This window comes from Sapajus apella, unplaced genomic scaffold, assembly GCF_009761245.1.
Source record: "Sapajus apella isolate SASKATOON/1434 unplaced genomic scaffold, GSC_monkey_1.0 scaffold65, whole genome shotgun sequence".
NCBI lineage: Eukaryota > Metazoa > Chordata > Mammalia > Primates > Cebidae > Sapajus > Sapajus apella.
The window spans coordinates 1,675,066-1,695,182 of NW_022437005.1; the positions used below are offsets into that span (position 1 = coordinate 1,675,066).

Here is a 20,117-nt window from a genome sequence, read left to right on the forward strand (position 1 = left end):
TAATTTTCAAGTGAGGAGAAGTTCAGAATTTGAAATATTTGTATCAATATTCACGCATATATGTGTAAAATTATTACAGCACATATATAACTTGATTTAAGCACGGTTTTACTTTAGGCCATGTACCATGTTCACTTGCCTACATATTTCTAAAAATCATTTTTACTCCATAAGCAGTAATATTTTTTAATTGTGTCAAGAACTCAGAGAAGGTAATGTTGGAGCTACTGTCACCACATTGGTCAGCCTCTAAAAACAGTGTTATGAGGTTGGTGTTAGATATAAATCGTGAATGATGATTAAGTCTATTTACTGATTTAATTCAACCGTATGCAATCCTGAAATGTGAGAGTAGGTGTATTTAACTCATTAGGTAATTTCATTAGGTATATTTTCTGATATCATTCTACTACGTACAATTCTGACATCATGTAAGAAGAAAAAAGGAAATTCCACTATTGAAAGAATATAGGAATGATCAAAATTACTTAAGTTTTGAAAAATTAAATTTCCCATGCATATTTTAAATTTTCCATTAGTCCACTGGGTTGTATGATGCTTACAAGGGAGTTATTCGGCAAAGAAACATTTTCTTTTTAAGAATGCATCCTACGAGTGTGTGGTCACAAGGTGTCATAAATTCACACCCAGTTTTTAAAAATGAGCCTGTTGAATTAAAAAAACATCAGAAAAACTAAAGCAGTTGTTTGAAAACATTTTTTAGGCAAGAAACAAATACATTAAGCACTTTGAAGAGTTATTACTGTCATTGTACACGTCTTCATCTACTTTCATAGAAGTTCAATGTGCCAAACATTTTTACTGTCATGAGAGAGAAAAATGATAGTTCAAGAAGATAACAAGAGTATTTGGAAACACAGATAGCAGTGTCATTAGCTCACCGTTAAGCCTGTACTGAAAAACTTTCCTTAAGTTTTGTGCTCGATAATTTGAATAAAGGATTTAAGTCCTTTTGCAAAAACTGTTTTAGGAAGAAATTTTATAAGAATTTTTATCAGAGCCAGTTTTGAGCCGAGGTGGCTGCTGGGCAATATTCAGTTGTTTATAAACGGAGTGTGAATCCCCAGAAAAACCACTTCAACAGTTTGAGAAAGAAGGAGACAATTTCTGAAAATGATTTTCTAATCTGAGAAGCAGAGCTGACTATTGTGAAAAGTTTCAATCATTTCAAAAACTGTAGAAATATGGAGTCATGGTTACAAATAGCCATTTCTCCATAATTATTTTTGTGGTGAGTTAGAAAATAGATGTCTAATACAGGTCTGGAAGTACAAACAGGGTCAAATTTAGGTTTGATTATTATTAACAGTTTTGAGAAAGAGAGAGAGAATAGTACTTAGTATAAATTATCATTATATTACTTCTCAGTACGTTCCTTTCTATTTAGCTATACTAGTAAAATTTTACTTTTTTAAAAAATAAGGGTTAAAATTATGGTTGAAATCTGAAACATAGACTCAATATATTGATTTCCTATGCTCAAGTTCCTAGCCCTGGACACTAATTCTAGGAAAAATATTGAAAAGCGGAAAAGAGCTCTCAAATATTAAATCTGTACCATATAGTTCAAAAGTAATATAAACTTTATTTTAAAAGCTTGACTGGTATTAAGAAAGCCTATAATAAAACTCAAATGTATTTTTTTAAAACATAGCTAATTTCTTCAATGCAATTCAATATGATTTCAATTTTTACTTAGACACAACTTTCCAGTAACATATTGTGGTGGTAAGAATGCTGGTCCTTCCAAAATGTCCACACCCTAATCTCTGGAACCTGTGAATATTACCTTACAGAGCCAGAGGGATGTTATATAGTTGTGATTAAAGCTAAGGACCTTGAGATGGGGAGATCATCCTAGATTATCTGGGTCACCCCAATCTAATGATATGAGTCCTTAAAGCTGAGAACCTTGCTATGATTTAATCAGATAGAGATGTGACTGAAAAAAAACGACACAGAGAGGTATAACAGTGCTGGCTTTGAAGATGAAGGATTATGGGCAGACTCTAGTAACTAGAAAAGACAAGAAAATGGGTTCTTCCCAAATGTCCCAGTCAACACTTAGTCCACTGAGACCTGTGTTGGACTTATGTCATACACAACACTGAAATAATAAATTTGTATAGTTTAAGCTACTAAATTTGTGTTCATTTGTTACAGCAACAACAGAAAATTAATATATACTGTAGCAGGTTGAATACTGTCCTTCCATATATGTCTACATCCTAATCCCCAGAACCTATGAATATTTCCTTATATGGCAAAAGGCACTTTGCAGATGTGATTAAGGACTTTGAGATGGGGAGATTATCCTGAATTGTCTAGGTAGAACTGGATGTGGTCTTAACAGTCTTTAAAAGACAGATGAAGGGATTGCCCAAGTCAGAGGAGAAGGTGATGTGCTGATAGAAGCAGAGACTGTACGTTGAAGATGGAAGAAGGGCCCACAAGTGAAGGAAAATAGGCAGACACTAGGAGCTGAGAAAGTCTTGCTCTTTCTTGAGACCCTTTTTCACTGTCTGAAGAAATCTGAGTTAGCCTTTTAGAGGATGAGATACCTTATAGAGAGGTCCCAACTAAGGACCCTAACGAAAGAGTTTGCCACCCTAGACCATCAAGACCCAGCCAAACTGGTAGAGACTGGAAGAGCTACTCACCCAACCCACAAAATCAGAAGTAAGAAATGTTTGTTTTTTTCAGCCACTAAGTTTGGGGATGATTTGTTTCTCGGCGATAGATAACCACCATAGTGCATTTCTTTTCACAGGCTGTAGGGTACATTTCAGATATGACTGTTCCTCCAGCGATCATAAGGAGGTAGCATTAGCTATCCTACATTAGGTTCCTTCTGAGTCACTTATTGCCTTTGATTTTCAGGGAGCTGGGCTAGAAATTGGATCAGGGACTTTCTGGGCATCCTGAAAGTACTGGAATTTAGCACCTTGACTTGTACTTTTCAAAACCAATTTTTAAAATCTTTATCCTCCACAATCCATCCAACTAAAAAAATTAGGTTAGCAGTATTTTTGTAAGGTAGTTTACCCTTTGAATAGATTCTGAATGAAAAGGAGAATGTACTTGTTGGTAAATGTCTGTATTTTTATAGGCCTATATGAATAAGGTAGAAGTGGGGTTGTCTAAGCAGCCACCTGACGTGTTTTGATTCTGCGGAATATCATGGCTGATGGGTGTCCTGCAGAAGCAGTGTTACGGCACTAAGTGCATACCTCAGAACATTTCCCTAGGTTTTCTAACATGTTCAGAGGTGGATATTATAGTGGTTAAAGCTATGACTGTGGATATAGACCTTCTTTTTTTTTTTGAGACGGAGTTTCTCTCCTATTACCCAGGCTGGAGTGCAATGGCACGATCTCGGCTCACCGCAGCCTCCGCCTCCTAGGTTCAAGCAATTCTCCTGCCTCAGCCTCCCGAGTAGCTGGGACTACAGGCGTGCACCACCACGCCCAGCTAATTGTTTTGTATTTTTAGTAGAGACGGGATTTCACCATGTTGACCATGATGGTCGAGGTGGGTGGATCACGAGGTCAAAGGATATAGACTTTTAACCATCCAATTCTGGTTCCACTTTTTACTAAGCTATTTACTTCACCGAAGAGTGTGCCAGTTTCCTCATCTTTAAAAAGAGGTATAATAATTGTACTCATCCATTGGGTTGTTATGAGGCTTTAATGAGTTAATGTACAACATTTGTAGGAGTTGCTGGCCTGTTGTAAGTGCTCAGTAAATGCCTCTCATTGTATGTACCAGGCGATTTTACCCCTGCCCAGGGTCCAACTTGCTGTAGCTCTGCTAGTGTCCTGTGTTGGAGAGGAGGGGTTAGCTCATTGGGACCCTTTAGTCAGGTGGTTGAAGTCAGAGCTTTGTAGAAAATAAACTAAAGACCCATTTGCTTCTGATGAAAACTTACCAGAGAATTTCCTGAAAAACTAAAGAATATGGAAGCAGTCCCTCCTGGTCTCTCAGAAAGCTGAATATTAATCTCTAGGGTTCTGAAGGAACAGTTTGAAGACACCTTAGCCAGATAACCTCTGGAGTCCCCCCGCCCTGCTCCAATCCTGCCCGCAAATTACCACATCATGGCTACTCCTCTCCTATTAGGAAGGTGATATTTATTTCCAGAGAAAATAACAAAGTTAACTGACTCCTTTGGGAATGGAAACAATAACAGTGTTCCCTTTACCATGAACTCAGTCAACTAAAATAACCATTCAGGCCTCCCAGCTGCTTTCAACTCTTCACTACTAGGAATTTCCCTTTACATCTTGACAGAGGAACTCCTGCAGTTGCCTTCTGCCGTGACCACTCATGTTTGCAGGCGAATATATTTTCCTTCAGAGGAGCTGACCCAAAAGAATTTTAAATCAACATGAGATTTAATATTACTTGTTATTAAAATCAATTTCTGGTGCCTGTTTGAAGGGTTTTTCTTGCCAAATACTTTAGTATAAAAGGAGAGAAAATAAGTAAATCTTATACTATCTAAGGTTAAAAATTTATGTTTTGTTACCATGATGTTTGTATTGGGAAAGGTGTGTTGTATATCTGTGTCTGTGTGTATAGCCTGTCATATGTAAGGATATTATGGAAACTGTATCACCCATATATTTCCTTCTACTGCATTCATGCTTAGTTATTTGATAAATAACTATATCTCTTATGGCCTAATGTAAAATAATGAATCAGATTATCTCAGTGCTGAAACTAGTTGAGGACTTTTGGGAATACTTTTGAAACCATTAACGCATTAATGTACTGCTACCTGTGTTTCCTGAAAGAGTTACTGTAGGTTTCAAAAAGAGTCACTAGCTAATGGTATTTTTTCATAAGAATTACTTGGCTTTGTGGAATAGCCTTTCATCTCTCTGCTTTTGGGTTAATTCAATTGAATTTCCACCAAACTACATTTTTTTATTCTAATTGCAGACAGTCCCTCATCTTACAAACAATTCTGTTCCAAAAACTCATTTGTTAGTTGGTTATTTGGACCTTAGAGGTACTTTTCAATAGAAAAATAAAAGCTACAAATGTTGGGTGTGTTCCCAGAATAGCCTGCAGAAGCCAACTTAACCCATCATATGCCCAGACCTGATGCTGCTGTCCAACCAAACCGACATGAATAGCAGTGCCTATAAAGGTAGCATGCTCTGCCAGATCCAAGTTGGGAGGCCCAGAGCTCATTCTTCTATAGCAGCCTTGTCAGTAGGAGTGAGGACATTCCTGTCTTCATTCCTCCAACCTCAAAAGAAGCAAAGTGAGAACACAGCCCAGCCATAAACCAGCAACAGTGACTCTCATTGTTTGGGCCAGGAGTTGGGGGTAGAATTACTGAGGGACAGGGGACTGCGTAATAGAGCTTAAGCATCCAGATAGAGGCAGAGGAGAATGAAGAGTCACAATTGCTTTTGAGTTGTCAAGATGTAGTGAGATTAGAATGAAGAGTAGAAAGGTTGAAAACTGGGTGACTGGGCGAGTGAAGACCTGAAACTAGATTAGATTTAAAGGCTTCTGCAACCCTCTCTTCCCCTTTACAAGGTCAGAGTCAGCTACAGATTCAAGTTCAGCTAAGTAGGATTGCTTGGTAAAGAGCAGGTATTTTACTCACTAGAAGACTTTATAAGAAATAGCTCATTTTTTTCTGTCATTCTTTTTGCCCCTGAGGCTCTTGCTGGGGTGGAAGGAGGGAGGCCAAGGGAGAATCTCAGGAGAGTATGGGAGAGGATTAGGGAGGTACGACAGAGGCCCTCAGGCGGAGACAGGAAAGAGGATCTCAGTCTTGGTGTGCCTCTGCTCCTATCTCTGTTGTCATAATGGAAGAGTGTGAGAGTCAAATGGAAGAGAAAGTGAACTCCTAGAAGAAGGGACGTTAATAGAGGGGACTCTCCTGCATGTCCACTAGGACAGTATCCACATGTAATAAAGTCAGACCAACATGGTCTTTCTGGATTTAGCTTTTCTGACAGTTTCCTGAGAATTGTCTTAGGAGGAAAGGATGCAATTTTCAAATGTTTCTTTGGGGGAAGGCATATACCTTTCTAAGGAAACAATTGTAATCTTAGAAATGAGCTTTTGTACCATACCACATACCACGATTCCCATAGTGGGATCCTTGATGAAGCTTTCCTTCTCCTGTCTTGAGTGCTCTTCTCCACCCATTTCACCCGGTTAGTTCCTACACGCCCCTTAGCATGTTCATGCCGTGTGCTCAAGAAAACCTTACTTGAACGTGTTTCCCATTCAGTCTAGGCCAGACCCTGAGATAGAAGCACACTCACAGCATATTTTGCTGCTGCTTTTCATTATTTGTACTCTCTGTCACAATTTGAAATACTTAACTCATTGGGGAACTCCTTGTTAAACGGTTGTCCTCCCCTTGAAGAAACCACCTAATCAAGACAGAGACTATGAATTAACCACTGTATCCAGTGCCTGGTTCCGTGCCTAACCAGCTCTAGTAGGTCTTTGTAAATATTTGTCATGAACTATCGAGAAGCAGAAATGTTGTATCTTAACATATCTTTGTAGGGAGGTCACCTTTAATGCAAACCTTTGGTTATTAAGAAACTTAAGTAAGGCACAGAGAAGATGTAGAGAACTGTTACATAAAGTAAATTGACTTAAATATAGCATTGCTTAGTGTAACAGTGGACTCTAGAAAGCCTTTATATCTCAAGAAATTTGCCTACTTCTATGTCAAAATTGTATTAGTGCCTATGAACTTTCCAAACTAGTTAATGCTGTTTTGAGTTGATCTGGCTTTAGGTATTCTAAAGTAAGAGAGCTACCCTTAGCTTGCTGTATTGAGCAGACTATAATTCTTAGGTAGGAGGCAGGAATGGCCCTTAGGAACAGTCAGCATTTCTGCCATCCATGCACCATGATGGTCTAGAGCAACTGAGAAAAACAGATGCCTCCATAGAAACCACATGGGGCACTATGGATCTGGGTATTGATTTCAGCTACTCACCCAAGTCATTAATTTATAGGAGTGTATGCCCTTCACAAAGGAAATGTTTTTGCTAACAATTGTCTTATTATTTCATCTATTTGTCTTTTCCTCTTTGTGTTTTGTCTCATACAAATAATACTTAACATAGTGACATAAACACCACTAAAACGCTTTAGTATTTTCTCAGGATTTCTTTGTTTTACCTGGAAATAAATTGCCCTATAACCCAAGCCATTTGAAAGTTAAAAATGCAACCATTTCTGCAACTTGTACATCATATACTATGTAATGAAAATGTGCCTAGCCTCCTACTCCCTTGTATTTGCCAACAGAACTTTAGTAAGTGCTGTCTGGGCTACACTCACACTTACATAGCTTGTATTTCCTAATCTACTAAAACGAAAGGGAAAAAGGAAGAAGGAAAGAAGAAAGGAAGGGAGGGAGGGAAGGAGGGAAGGAGAGAAGAAGGTAGGCCTCTTTAGGTGCGTATCACCAGAAGCTTAGAGTGTATGTTTTAACTGTAGAAAATCAAAGAATACCCCCAAAATATAATATGTGAACGATGGAGTACTATTGCATATTTCAGTCAAAACTAAAAACAATAAGGTGTAACTAAATATGTAACTTAGAAAAAGTCAATGTAAATTTTAATCTAAATGGTCTGTTTCTTCCTTTCTCAAATAATGATTTCATTTTAGTAATATGAGAATGTTTTGTTTTCTGTTATATAGACACACATAAATAGATTTTAAGCATTATTTGTGATGAGGCGTAAACATGAATCTTCCAATAGAAAGTGGTACCTTGGGTAAATTTTATTAGGGAAAGTAAGAAATCTTTAATTTGAAAGCCCATGTTCATAACAGCATTATATGCAATAGCCAAGAGGTGGAAGCAACTCAGATGTCCATTGATGTATAAACGGATAAGCAAAATGTACTAGGTACATATAGTGGAATATTATTCAGCTTTACAAAGGAAGGAAATCCTGTCCTATGCTACAACATGGTTGAAACTTGAAAGTATTATGCAAAGTAAAATAAGCCAATCACAAAAACACAAATACTAATACAAGATTCTACTTACGTGAGATAGCAAAGTGAACAAATTCATGGAAACAGAAGGTAGAATGGTAATTACCAGGGGCTAGGAGGAGAGAGAAAAGAAGAGTTGTTTAATGGATATATAGTTTCAGATCTGTGGGCTGAAAATATTCTGGAGATCTGTTTACAAAAATGTGAGTATACTTAACACTTCCGAACTATACACTTACAAATGCTTAAGATGGTAAATTTTACGTTGTGTTTTTAATCACAATTTTAAAAAAGAAAAGAAATATTCATAAGAAACTGGAGTATTCTGCTAGTTTTGGAAATTATCCTTATTGTTTAGCCTCTTAATTTTGTATATCTACAAAAATCTAGGTTTGGAATACAAAATTATTATGTGTATTTCATTATCTAAACTCATTTGAGATGTTAAAAAAAATGATTTAGAAACACTATAAAATTATAGATGGCTTGTATTCACTTTTTCAAAGTTGGTTAAAACAGTGTTGATGTTTATCTGAATATTAAGTCATGTTTCATTAAAATGTTAATCTTCAATAATTTACATTTATTAGAATAATAGAGTAAAACATTTTATTTACTATCATCAAAAGTTGGAGTGTTCTAGCTAGTTATTATTATTATTATTTTGAGACAGGATCTCACTTTGTCACCCAGGCTGGAGTGTAGTGGCACAATCTGCTCCCTGCAACCTCTGCCTCCTGGGCTGAAGTGATCCGCCCACCTCAGCCTTCTGAGTAACTGAGACTACAGGTGGGTGCATGCCACCATGCCCAAATAATTTTTGTATTTTTTGTAGAGATGGAGCTTTGCCATGTTGCCCAGGCTGGTGTCGAACTCCTGGGCTCAAGTGATATACTCACCTTGGCCTCCCAAAGTGCTGGGATTACAACTATGAGCCACCATGCCTGGCCCTAACCAATTATTTTAATTAATAGAAGTAATCAGAGTATAACAAAACACACCAGAACTGCCTATGTTATCTTTTTAAAATATGTGTTATAAATAACTCACAAATAACTGATCTAGTTGGTGATAAATATGTCTGCTTTTACTTATTCCTCCTCATTTTAGTATTGTAATTTGTTAGCATTCTATGCTAGACCCCATGTACAGTTGAAGGTTTCTTTTGTTTGTTTCCCCCATCAGGCTTTTAATGAAAGAATAGTAAGATCTTATATTAGTATAGATCTCATATCATTTATATAACTAAAGAGTACATTCAGCGAAACTTTAACTGAACTTTACTTGTTTCGTACTGGTGGAAATATGCCCAGCGTGAATAACACCTGGCACTGTTACCTGGAGAGAGCGCTCATGACCCTGGCCTTCCCTGGACTTCCTTTCTGGCCTTCCAGCCCCACCCTTGAACGGTGTCATCATGAATTTGAACTCTCATTATACCTTACCTAATCTCTCAAATGGCACCTATCAGATCTCCTCTTTTTATCTTAAGTATTCATTTTCTCCCTTTTTTTTAAAAAATCTTTCTGACATGTTTACATGTTAAGACACACAGCACATGTACACATGTAACTTCCCTTAAATCCATGTGCTTCCTCCACTACCTTGTCTCTTTTCTCCTTCCCATAGCAAAACTGATCTTTACCAGTTAGTGATCAGCATCCTTAATCTAGCAGACAGGTTTTAGTCTAGTTTTCTACTGCCCAGATATTTTTGCATAATCAACCATGTTAAACTTCAGGGGCAAACAGTCCTGAAGTTAAATAAAGCACTACCTAGTTCTTGTACCTGTGAGTTCACTCCACCCTTGGGCTCTGCCCCACTCTCTCTCTTTCTTCTGGGACTCAGTAGTTAGACGTGTCCTTCTCATGGGAAGAGCAGAAGCACAAGAGGGCAAGTGGAAATGCTCAGATCCTACATGCTGTCACTTTTTCCTTTTTTTTTTTTTTTTTAGCTAAAACAAGTCACTTGAACAAAAGAAAATACACTCCACCGATTTTTTTGGGTGAAACTGCAAAGTCACACAGTAAAGAATGTGGATGTATGGAGAGGGGAAGAATTGGGGCCAATTCTAGAAGAATTGGCCTTCCAGTTTTCGCAAGACCACATGCCTCTACTATATGCCATATGTATCTTCTTTGCAGTGCTGATTGCAGTGAGGAACATAATTTACCATAGTAATCTTACTTCCCTCTGCAGTAGCAGTGAGCACTATAGGCCTTTGCCTTCTTTAGGAAATACTCTCTTCTTCCAGCTTTCATAATGAAACATTGTCTTGATTTTCCTAAAATCCATCTGGCCCCCTTTGTTCAGTTTCCTTTGCTAGTCCCGCTTCCTCAAGATCTGGTACCATCTTCTCATCTTTTTTTATTTTAATCTGTCCTTTCTACTTAATGTCATCCATGACCCTGAAACTCATTGCCACCAATATAAAGTTGAATCAGAAATGCTTAAATTGTTCCCTTAGTTTCAAAGTCATATATTTAACTACCTATTTTATATTTCTTTCAAGATGTTTCAAAGATACCTCGGATGCAATTTAAGCCTAAATTTAAATTTAAAACTTTTATAATTATGCCCTCTTTTACCCCCAGACTTGTTCAGTGCTCCCTAGCTCAGTGAGTCCTACCACATCCACTGAGTTATAGAAGCCAAAAATAAGAGTCATCCTCAACACTTCTTTTCTCATTAAAGTCTATTGATTTTCCTGCCTAAATAGCTCTGGAATGTATCTGTTTCTTTCTGTCACTCTGATTTCTCCCTAGTCTAATCCACCATCCTCTCTCACCTGCAGCATTGAACTATCTTCTGAAGCTCATCTCCTTCTCCTGAAGCTCATCTCCATCTGATCTGTTCTCTGCATTGGAGCCAGAAAGATCTTATTGAAAAGCACATCTAATAATGTCTTCTTTTGACAATACTTCCAAGGCTTCCCATTGAATAGGTAGAGGTAAAATGCCTGACAGACCTATGTACATTTTTGTTCCTGTCTCATCCTATGCCATGGTTAACTGTATTGGTTTGCAGTTCCATAAAAAGCGTATCATGAAACGTGGATTTTGTAGGGCACTTATTTGGAAGGTGAGGCCAGGAAGTAGGAGTGAGGGAATAAGGAGAATGAGGAAAAAACAAAACAAGCAAAAGCCATTGTGAGAGTGTATTATTGAGTTTGCCTTTCTAGGGAATGGTGGTCTGATTTTACAGGACATCTGCAAAGTTTGCGGAATAGGACCCATAATCATATGCCTGAAGAATAGGCAGCTAGTTGCATATATCTACTGGCTCGCCATTGTTTGAGGGTTGTACTCTCTTGTGTTTAGCTCCCCTGCATTACAGAGCCAGATATGTGTGCATCTTCCCTGTCTTTGCCTAGTTAACTCCTATTTATTTTTCTTATCCCACCTCATTTCTGTGACATAAAATGCTGCATCTAAGAGAATCAGGTTCTTCCAGCTTTCTCAAGACCACATATCTCTACTATGCACCGTATATATCTTCTTTGCAGTGCTGACTGCAGTGATGAGTTTGCATTTTTAAATGATTATTTCATTAGGCTCCTTTTGCCCACTGGACTGCAAACTTGAGAAGACCAAGATTCATGTCTGCTTTTGATTTTCATAGTCTTACCTGCACCCAGCCTAGGACCTGGTACATAAAACATGTTCAATATATTTTCAACAAATGTATAAGTGTAGGTGTGTGTGTATTAATATGTGTGTGCATGCACATATATTTATAAAGGGAAACTTTTTGAATTTTTAGGGCTTAAATAGATTACTATCAATATCTAACAAGGTTATAATTTTTAATTCAAACTTCATATTCTATTTTTACTTATTGCTTTCTTCTAGTGCTTACATAGTTGGATGATACCAGAGGCATCTGTTTAAAAAAAGTCATATGGAGAAAAAACAAAACAAAACACAACTCTTGCTTTACATTATCTTGATTTATCTGACAGCTTATAGCACTGGTGGCACTTTTCTGAACAAAGTTATCACTATGGAGTTGCTTTAATAAAACGGAGATTTTGAGTTAAAATGGGTAATAGCAGACTCTAAAAGACAATCCTCTACAACACTGCCTTAAACAGTAGAAGCCACATTGGTTAGTGTTGAGCAATTTGAAGACTTAGGTACTTACAAATATACATATATCCCCTAAAATATCATGTCCAAAGTTTTGTTTCGCAAACTGGGAACTGTGATTTGATAACAGGAAATACGTTGCAAAAATAAATGAGTGTTCAGTCTCTGGGGTTTTATGCTGATATAAAATAATAACCAAAATGGGAATGGAGAGGCATATGGAAATCAACACAAATTATTTTTAATGAAGTAAAATACTTCCATAAAAGTAAGCTACCAATTGGAAGTTATCACTATTTAATAAATGCTTTTTCTATTTCTAGTTACCATGTTATATGTTGGTTGATCCAGCATCAATTCAAAAAATAATATGGTACCCTTGGCAAATAGAATGGTCATGGAGACGGACGTGGTCTCCACCTTCACCGAGATGGTTTTTACTACTTTATTTTAAAATTCAGCTATTTCTCTGAAAACATCTATACAGATCCATCACGTCCTGAACGTTTTCTAACTTCTTGGAAGAGAAGCCACAGTAGCATGCGTCGAATTCAGTCTCAGACCTCAGCTTCCAAGAGATGTTGTTAACTGTGGTGAAAGGATTATTAAAACAGTAAATGGATTATGAGTTGTATCTATGTCAGTTAGTGGTTGCTATCAATTACTAGTTGCTTATATTCAGTTTCTCTCATTTAGGGAGTGTGGAGAGTAGGTTATTAAATATCTCGTGGGCACACAGTGATTTTTCCATCTGGCAGTTGCCTCAGTTATACACAGGGCTATAAACTGAAGATGGCATGTAACCCTTTAATTGAAGACTCTGAGGTTCTAAAATAGTTTCCTCAAGAACACTCTGACCCATAGAATAAACAATGTGAAAAATATTTTCTTTGGCTTATTGCATATTTGAAATCAGATAATATCTGTCATACCAGGATCTATACGCTCTCGCATATGAGACATTTTTAGGTAAAGTGGTGGCTTTTTTGAGGAATACCAAGGGGATAGTAGATTTCTATGAACTTAAGGATCACAGTTTTTGTTATGCTGAATACCCAGCTTGAACAAATTTTCTATTTCTTGTCGTTGTTTGTTGACAGATGTGCCATGAAGGTGTTTTTAAGGTCCCATGACCCTAAAAATGGCTTACAATAAGCGAAAGCAATGTCAGCTTTGTCCTGAGGGGAACTTGGTTTACTTCTAATCAGCTGAAAGCAGCTGAGCAATCAAAGCACAGGCTCTGCCTTGGTGGAAGTGACAAACTCTAGTTCAGAATCTTCCAATCTGTTATTCTCACAGCATCTGCTTATTGTCTTCATTGCATTTGACATAAGTTACGGTTTATAAAATTGTGTTGGATTTTCTCCTTAGGTTGTGAGCTTCATGACAGTAGGAACCTTATCTATCCTGATTATTAATAATATCCTGGGTACTAATAGTTAGTTTGATATATGGAAGGTTTTCACAATAATTATAATGATGAAATTTCAACTATAAATTAGAAGCTTGTTGAATCCCTTCATGGTTAGTGACTGACCTGTCTTCCCCAGTCTTGGTCTAATGAGGCTTTAGACTACATGCTCTTAGCTTTATGAAAACATTTCCAATAAATACAATGAGATCATAAAAGACATTATTTATATTCCGAATCTTGACAATGTTATACTACTTTATAAGTGACACGGTTTAGCTCTGTGTCCTCACCCAAATGTAACCTTGAATTGTAATAATCCCCACATGTCAAGGGTGGGACCAGGTGGAGATAGTTGAATCATGGGGTCGGTTTCCCCCATACTGTTCTTGTGATAGTGAGTGAGTTCTCATGAGATCTGATGGTCTTGTAAGGGGCCTTTCCCGTCGATCATTTCTCATTCTTTTCTCTCCTGCCACCATGTGAAAAATGACATGTTTGCTTCCCTTTCCACCATGATTGTAAGTTTCCTGAGGCCTTCCCAGCCATGCAGAAGTCAATTAAACTTCTTTCTATTATAAATTACCCAGTCTTAGATATTTCTTCATATTAGCATGAGAATGGAATAATATAATAAGTTTATTGCAAAAGATAAAATTTTTTAATTAAATGTCTGAAAGAAAATAAAGGCATCTTGTAGAGTTTGATTTTCTTCATTTGTTATCCTAACAATGGAAATAAAGAAGTAATACAAAGTTTTAAGAAAACTTAGCAAATGAATAATACAGTTATGATTTTTAAAAGGAAATCACTTTCAGTAATAGTTAATTAAAATCTTAATTATTATGTTTCATTTCTCGATAGCAAACTGAAAAACAAAACAAAACAAAGCACTATGAGACAAATTTGGAATCCCACTCATAATACTCTCACATGTCCTAAGGAATTTAGACGAATAAATTTCATTTAATTCCAAAAGATGACAGTGTATAACTTTAGACAATAATGTTATTTTTCTCAGGTAAGCATTAAAGAAAATAGATCCAGTATGTCCCTTTTTAAAAGGCTGTATCTAGGCCCTGGTCTCAGACCCTACAGCTGCCAAGGTGTTGATGCCTCAGAAGAACCAGATGGCCATTTATGAACTCTTTTTTAAGGAGGGAGTCATGGTAGTCAAGAAGGACATCCACATGCCTAAGCAACCAGAACTGGCAGACAAGAATGTGCTCAACCTTCATGTCATGAAGACCACGCAGTCTCTCAAGTCCCAAGGCTACGTGAAGGAAGAGTTTGCCTGGAGACATTTCTACTGGTACCTTACCAATGAGGGTATCCAGCATCTCCGTGATTACCTTCATCTGTCCCCGGAGATTGTGCCTGCCATGCTATGCCGTAGCCATCCAGAGACTAGCAGGGCTCTGCCTAAAGGTCTGGAGGGTGAGCGACCTGCATGACTCACAAGAGGGGAAGCTGGCAGAGATACCTACAGATGGAGCGCTGTGCCCCCTGGTGCCAGCCAGAAAGCGGAGGCTGGGGTTTAGAGGTGGATTTGGTCATGGACATGATCAGCCACCTTGGTAAAATTGGAGAGGTTTATTTTGTATTGAATAAACTTACAACCAAAAAACCTTAAAAAGAAAAAAAAAAAGACTGTACCTAAGCCACTGATTTCAGATTTATTAAAAGAAATAAACACAGGTAATTTCCATCTTCTAGTGCGTCCTTTGCTGTGTGTGTATTTGTTTTGTTTAACCAGCAGATCACTTGTGCCACAAAATTTGTATAACATTAAGTGTTACTTCAGTATTTGTAATATCATTATCCATTTTAGGATAATTTCAACCTTTGTTTATTCCAGAAAGCAGAAGTAATCTGCATTCAGATTCAATGGCAATTCCATGCCCAGAATGCTTCCCTGAGCTTCACTGCTTATAAAAGCTTGCAGTCTTGTATTTCCACAGCCATGCTAAGTAGCTGGATTCAGGCCTGTGAATTTGGTAATGCTCAGTACATTTCAAAACATGGACTGGGACTGAATATTTAGGGAAGATTGACTTAAAGATAATTAGTTCATATATTATAACAGATGCTTTAAAGCAGTTTGTGACTGAGCAAGTCCACTGGGGGACTCATGCATTGTACAGCATTTTAATAGCTTCCCATGGAGCTGGTTTTTATCCAACTAGGCTTTAGGTGCTGCCATCTCCTTGTGTGGAAAGGATTTGAGTCTCACTGTGGATCTCATCACTGGAAGTACTCTAAGAATATCATTGAAAATACTGAGGATCTCTTTAGGATTTCAGTACCAGAGATACTTGTTCTTATCCTTAGATAAGTACTATTAAGGTAGTTTTTACTAGGTAAACCCTGCAAATCTTGAAGTTGATCATTTTTTTCTCACTTAAGGTTGGCTTCTGTAACTCTAAGAACCAAATCCATGTGCCCATTTATAACTGCAGTATTTCACGGCATGTATCTGTGTATGAATCCACCTATGCTGTCCATCTTACTCTCTCCTTCTCCTTATCCCTTTTCATGTTCATATTCAATTCATTGTATCTTGCTTAATTATATTCTTTTTGTTAAGCTGACTTGAGTGCCTTTTTGAAATGAGGTAGATTATTAATTCATTAATTACTGTATAGATTGCTTGTCTGGCTCATTTTAATTTTCAAGTCATTAGCACAACAGGATAATTTATCAAGTATTTTTGATATGCTATTAGACATATCAAAACTAGACATTGGGAAGGTCTTACACTCTTAATATGTTTATGTATTTTATATTTGAGTTAATTTTCTTAGTTTCTACTACATAGGAAGCTGCTGAGAAATTTTAAAGTCTTTGTTAGCATAACTAGTACAAAAATTAATTAATAATATTGGAAAAGGTATCCTTAATGTGTAGTTAGATATTCCATGACATCATTTGCATAACAATATCACATTATACTTTATCTTCATATTCAGAGAGTTTTCAACATACAAAGAGATTGTATTACAAAGGTGTATTTATAAGTTAGTCATTTAGAATGCAGAGTTCATATTCATGAACAATCAAGTTTCTAAATGACAGCTGGGATCTTAGGTTAGCCCATAAAACCTGTTTTGCCCATAATGTAGAAGAAATAATTTTAATTTACAGTAACAAATTACAGAAAATATTATTTTACATCTTAAAATAGAAAAAAAAAGCACAAAAATTACCTTATTTTAATTTTTAAGCCTAAGACAAAAATGGTATAATTAGGAATCAGGATGTAGATACACAGGTTCATGTAGATGCTAGAGAGAAATTCTGGGTATCTTCAAAGGGAGAAGGATTTACTGTACTGTGTGATTTCACCCCACAATATATTAATTTTCCCTTCTTTTTGTAAATATATCATTAATGGTAGGTACTCTTCTGATTATCAAGCAGAATTAAGTTCCCTTTCAACTTAAAAATTGAATAAGTAACAGAGGAAAGGAGCAGCAGAAGACAGAGTAAGTGATTTCATACTCCTGAGCTAAACAGATAGAAACTGGAGCAGAGGCATCCGAGTAAGGGGGGTGCTGTGGACGTCGGAGAGATTTCTGAGGTCGCTCTAAATGAGCCATAAACTGCTGAAATCATGAAGGGTAGAAAGGGCTCATGTGTTGCACAGAACTCCCTAGGGGAAAACAACAACTTCAGATGAAGGGATATGGATCACACAGGTCCCCATGTTGTCTATAGAGCTGGGGGCAGGGTGGAGTGAGGACAGGGAGGGACCCTGCATAGATGGCAAGTTATTTATTTCCAGGTGGTGGCAAGCTGGGTGTTTGCCATCTTGGAAGTGCTTATACTTTTAAAACTTTCACCTACCCTGGGGATATCTGATACTATAAGCATACAGAAATGATGCTGGATTTCATTTAAAATATAAAGTTCTGAGCCTGGGGCCAGGTACATAGCAAAGTATTAATTACTGTTAGTCGTTATTACTTCCTGGCATTTAATACAATTGTCAGTGGAAGTTATTCATGCTCACTGCTTATTATTACCGAACACAGTCCTCTAAATCATGCGTTTGTATATCTAAAACAAAATACAGAGTACTATTCCTTCATCACTCTGCCGCAGCTCCGCTTAGGACCTGGCTCCCTAACATGCACCATCCACCAGGCCTTTCGGTTCTTTTCGTCCACTTAGTCTCCCTTCATTCACATTATTCTGGATTATCTTCTATTCCTCCCCGAAAATGAACATGTGCCCTTTAATAACTCTGCCTCCATTCAGCATTTTGAAACTTTTCTCTTCTTCTCTTTACCAGCCAACAACTAGAAACTTAGGTCTCCACTTACTATTGTCACATTTTTACTAGCAATATACAATCACAGCTGTTCAGAATCGAACTCTGTTTCATCAACGTTACTGAAACTGCTATTATGGAAGTGACCAAAGCTCTCTTTTGTGTAGAATTTCGTAGTCTTTTCTCTGTTCTTATTCTCTTTTATTCCTTTGCAGTATTGAAGCCGTTAGCCACCTTCTTCTTGAGCTCCTCCTCATTGTCTCTCTGAGACCTCTTCATTGCACAGTTCAGTCTATTGAAATCTTGCCCTTTCAAGTTCCATCTTAGATGCCTCCTCCTCTTTGGGCTCCTTCCTGATTCTCCCAGCTGTCCTTAATACCATTTTGTCTTTGCCTCTATGGGAAAGCCTGTTTCCATCTTTGACATACAGATATTTGGGTATTGTTAAGATCTCTACCCTGGATCCTGAGAACGAGATTGTTGGAAATAAGAAATTGCTTTAAATTTACTTACTGAGTAAATTCCCAATCAACAGTTGCTGAGGACTGGCATTCTTTCTCCATGCAAGCTTCTGAAATGTTCGCTTTGCTGTACATTATTAACATTTGAGTAATGATGTCTATATCTGAGGTTAAAAAGCTGACAAATTTCTCATTTAAATGCCAGCTTCATACCCCCACTAGTGACTGTGCTGTATTTCTGGTGAACACAGAATTTTATACATTTATTTCAGTGAGTTAACTGCCCCTTCATTCATGGTAGTTCTCACCTAAACCTGTTTTTTATTCCCAAGATCCTTATTATGAGATAGCTGTTTCAGCTCATTGGTATGTGAGAGCAAGTCTAATAGCACTGAATCCTGACACTGGCTCTGTATTCCTGCTCTCTCTGGATTCCTCTCCTGGGGTGCTTTTTCTCTGACTGCTTTTTTAAGGCCACCAATCTGAAATGCAAGTTTCCTTTGATGGAGCTGTGGATGAGCTTACTCTGAAAACGCACCACTTGCCCTTGGGCCTCAGGTGCCCATTTGTAGTCCCTGCACACAAACCTAGGAGCTCCTTACTTTGTAATCTGCAGGCTCTCAGCCTACTGTGTATTCGAAAGAAATTTTGTCAACAATGAAAACAAGTCAGTAAATACTTAGGCATTTTCTCACTGGTAGAGTGCTGCAATCTGAATCATCACCATGTTCTCCCAAGTCTTTTCCCATTCCATGCTAGGTAGATCTATGTGACATCCCTGAATATGGCTTCTGCTGGTGGCTGCTACCTGAGGTCTACTCTCCCCTGTCGCTCCCTGCTCAGGGCCTTAGCTGGTTCATATGGCCTCCTGCTGATCAACTCCTTACCTGGGATGCTTATTAGCTCTGCAAGGTATCCACAGCCTTCCCCCAGAGAGATTGACAGTCACTTTTCTTCCCGCCACGGTCTGTGTCATGCTTTTAGCACAACTCTCCACTTAGTTCATCCCGTAGCATGTTAGGGATTCCCTCCTCTTGAACTTATCTCAAGTGTCTATACAAGCTTAGAAGACTTACTCAGGAGTGGGGTCATGGTGTCTGTTCAGTGAGTGACAGATTCTTCTTTCTCAGCTCTTTTGCAATAGATAGGAGCCAGTAGTACTGACTCAATTTATAAGACAGCCAAAAAAATAAGTAAATAAAACCATGCCAAATCAAAACCAAAAACAAAACCCACCTACCCTGATGTCTTTTTTTAAAAAAGAAATCCTTTGATCATAGGATTTTAAGTGCTCACTTACTCACTGAGCACCTAATGCTCAGGTGTCTGCTTAGGGTAAACTCTGCAAAAGTTCCTGGTAATGTGTTGCCAATGTCAATATGGAACTTGGCCTATTAAATGACAGACAGACAGGCCAGGAGCAGCGGCTTGTGCCTGCAATCCGGGCATTTTGGCAGGCCAAGGGTGGATTGCTTGAGGCCAGGAGTTCGAGACCAGTCTGGGCAACATGACGAAAACCTGTCTCTACTAAAAATACAAAAATTAGCCAGGTGTGGTGGTGGGCAACTATAGTCCCAGCTACTGGGGAGACTGAGGCACAAAAATCACTTGAACGTGGGAGATGGAGGTTGCAGTGAGCTGAGATTGCACCACTGCACTCCAGTGTGGGAGACGGAGCCAGACTCTGTCAAAACAAACAAAAAACGTAATTGATGAACAGGTAAACTAAGCACAGAACAATGTCAGAAGTGCAGTTACCATAGAGAGGAGGAAAATAACAGAGAACAGAGAAAGGGGGAAATGAGCTTCATAGGATGGGGTTAGGACCAGAAAAAGTGATCCATGAAGTGGATGTTAAA

At 37.8% G+C, this 20,117-nt stretch overlaps 1 protein-coding gene and 1 pseudogene across 2 annotated transcripts in view; both read left to right on the plus strand.

The window, feature by feature from the left end:
• Window positions 1–20,117, plus strand: part of MACROD2 (mono-ADP ribosylhydrolase 2) — a 2,030,631-nt gene that overhangs the window by 750,526 nt on the left and 1,259,988 nt on the right. The window lies entirely within an intron of this gene.
• Window positions 3,544–19,815, plus strand: LOC116530189 (annotated as a pseudogene).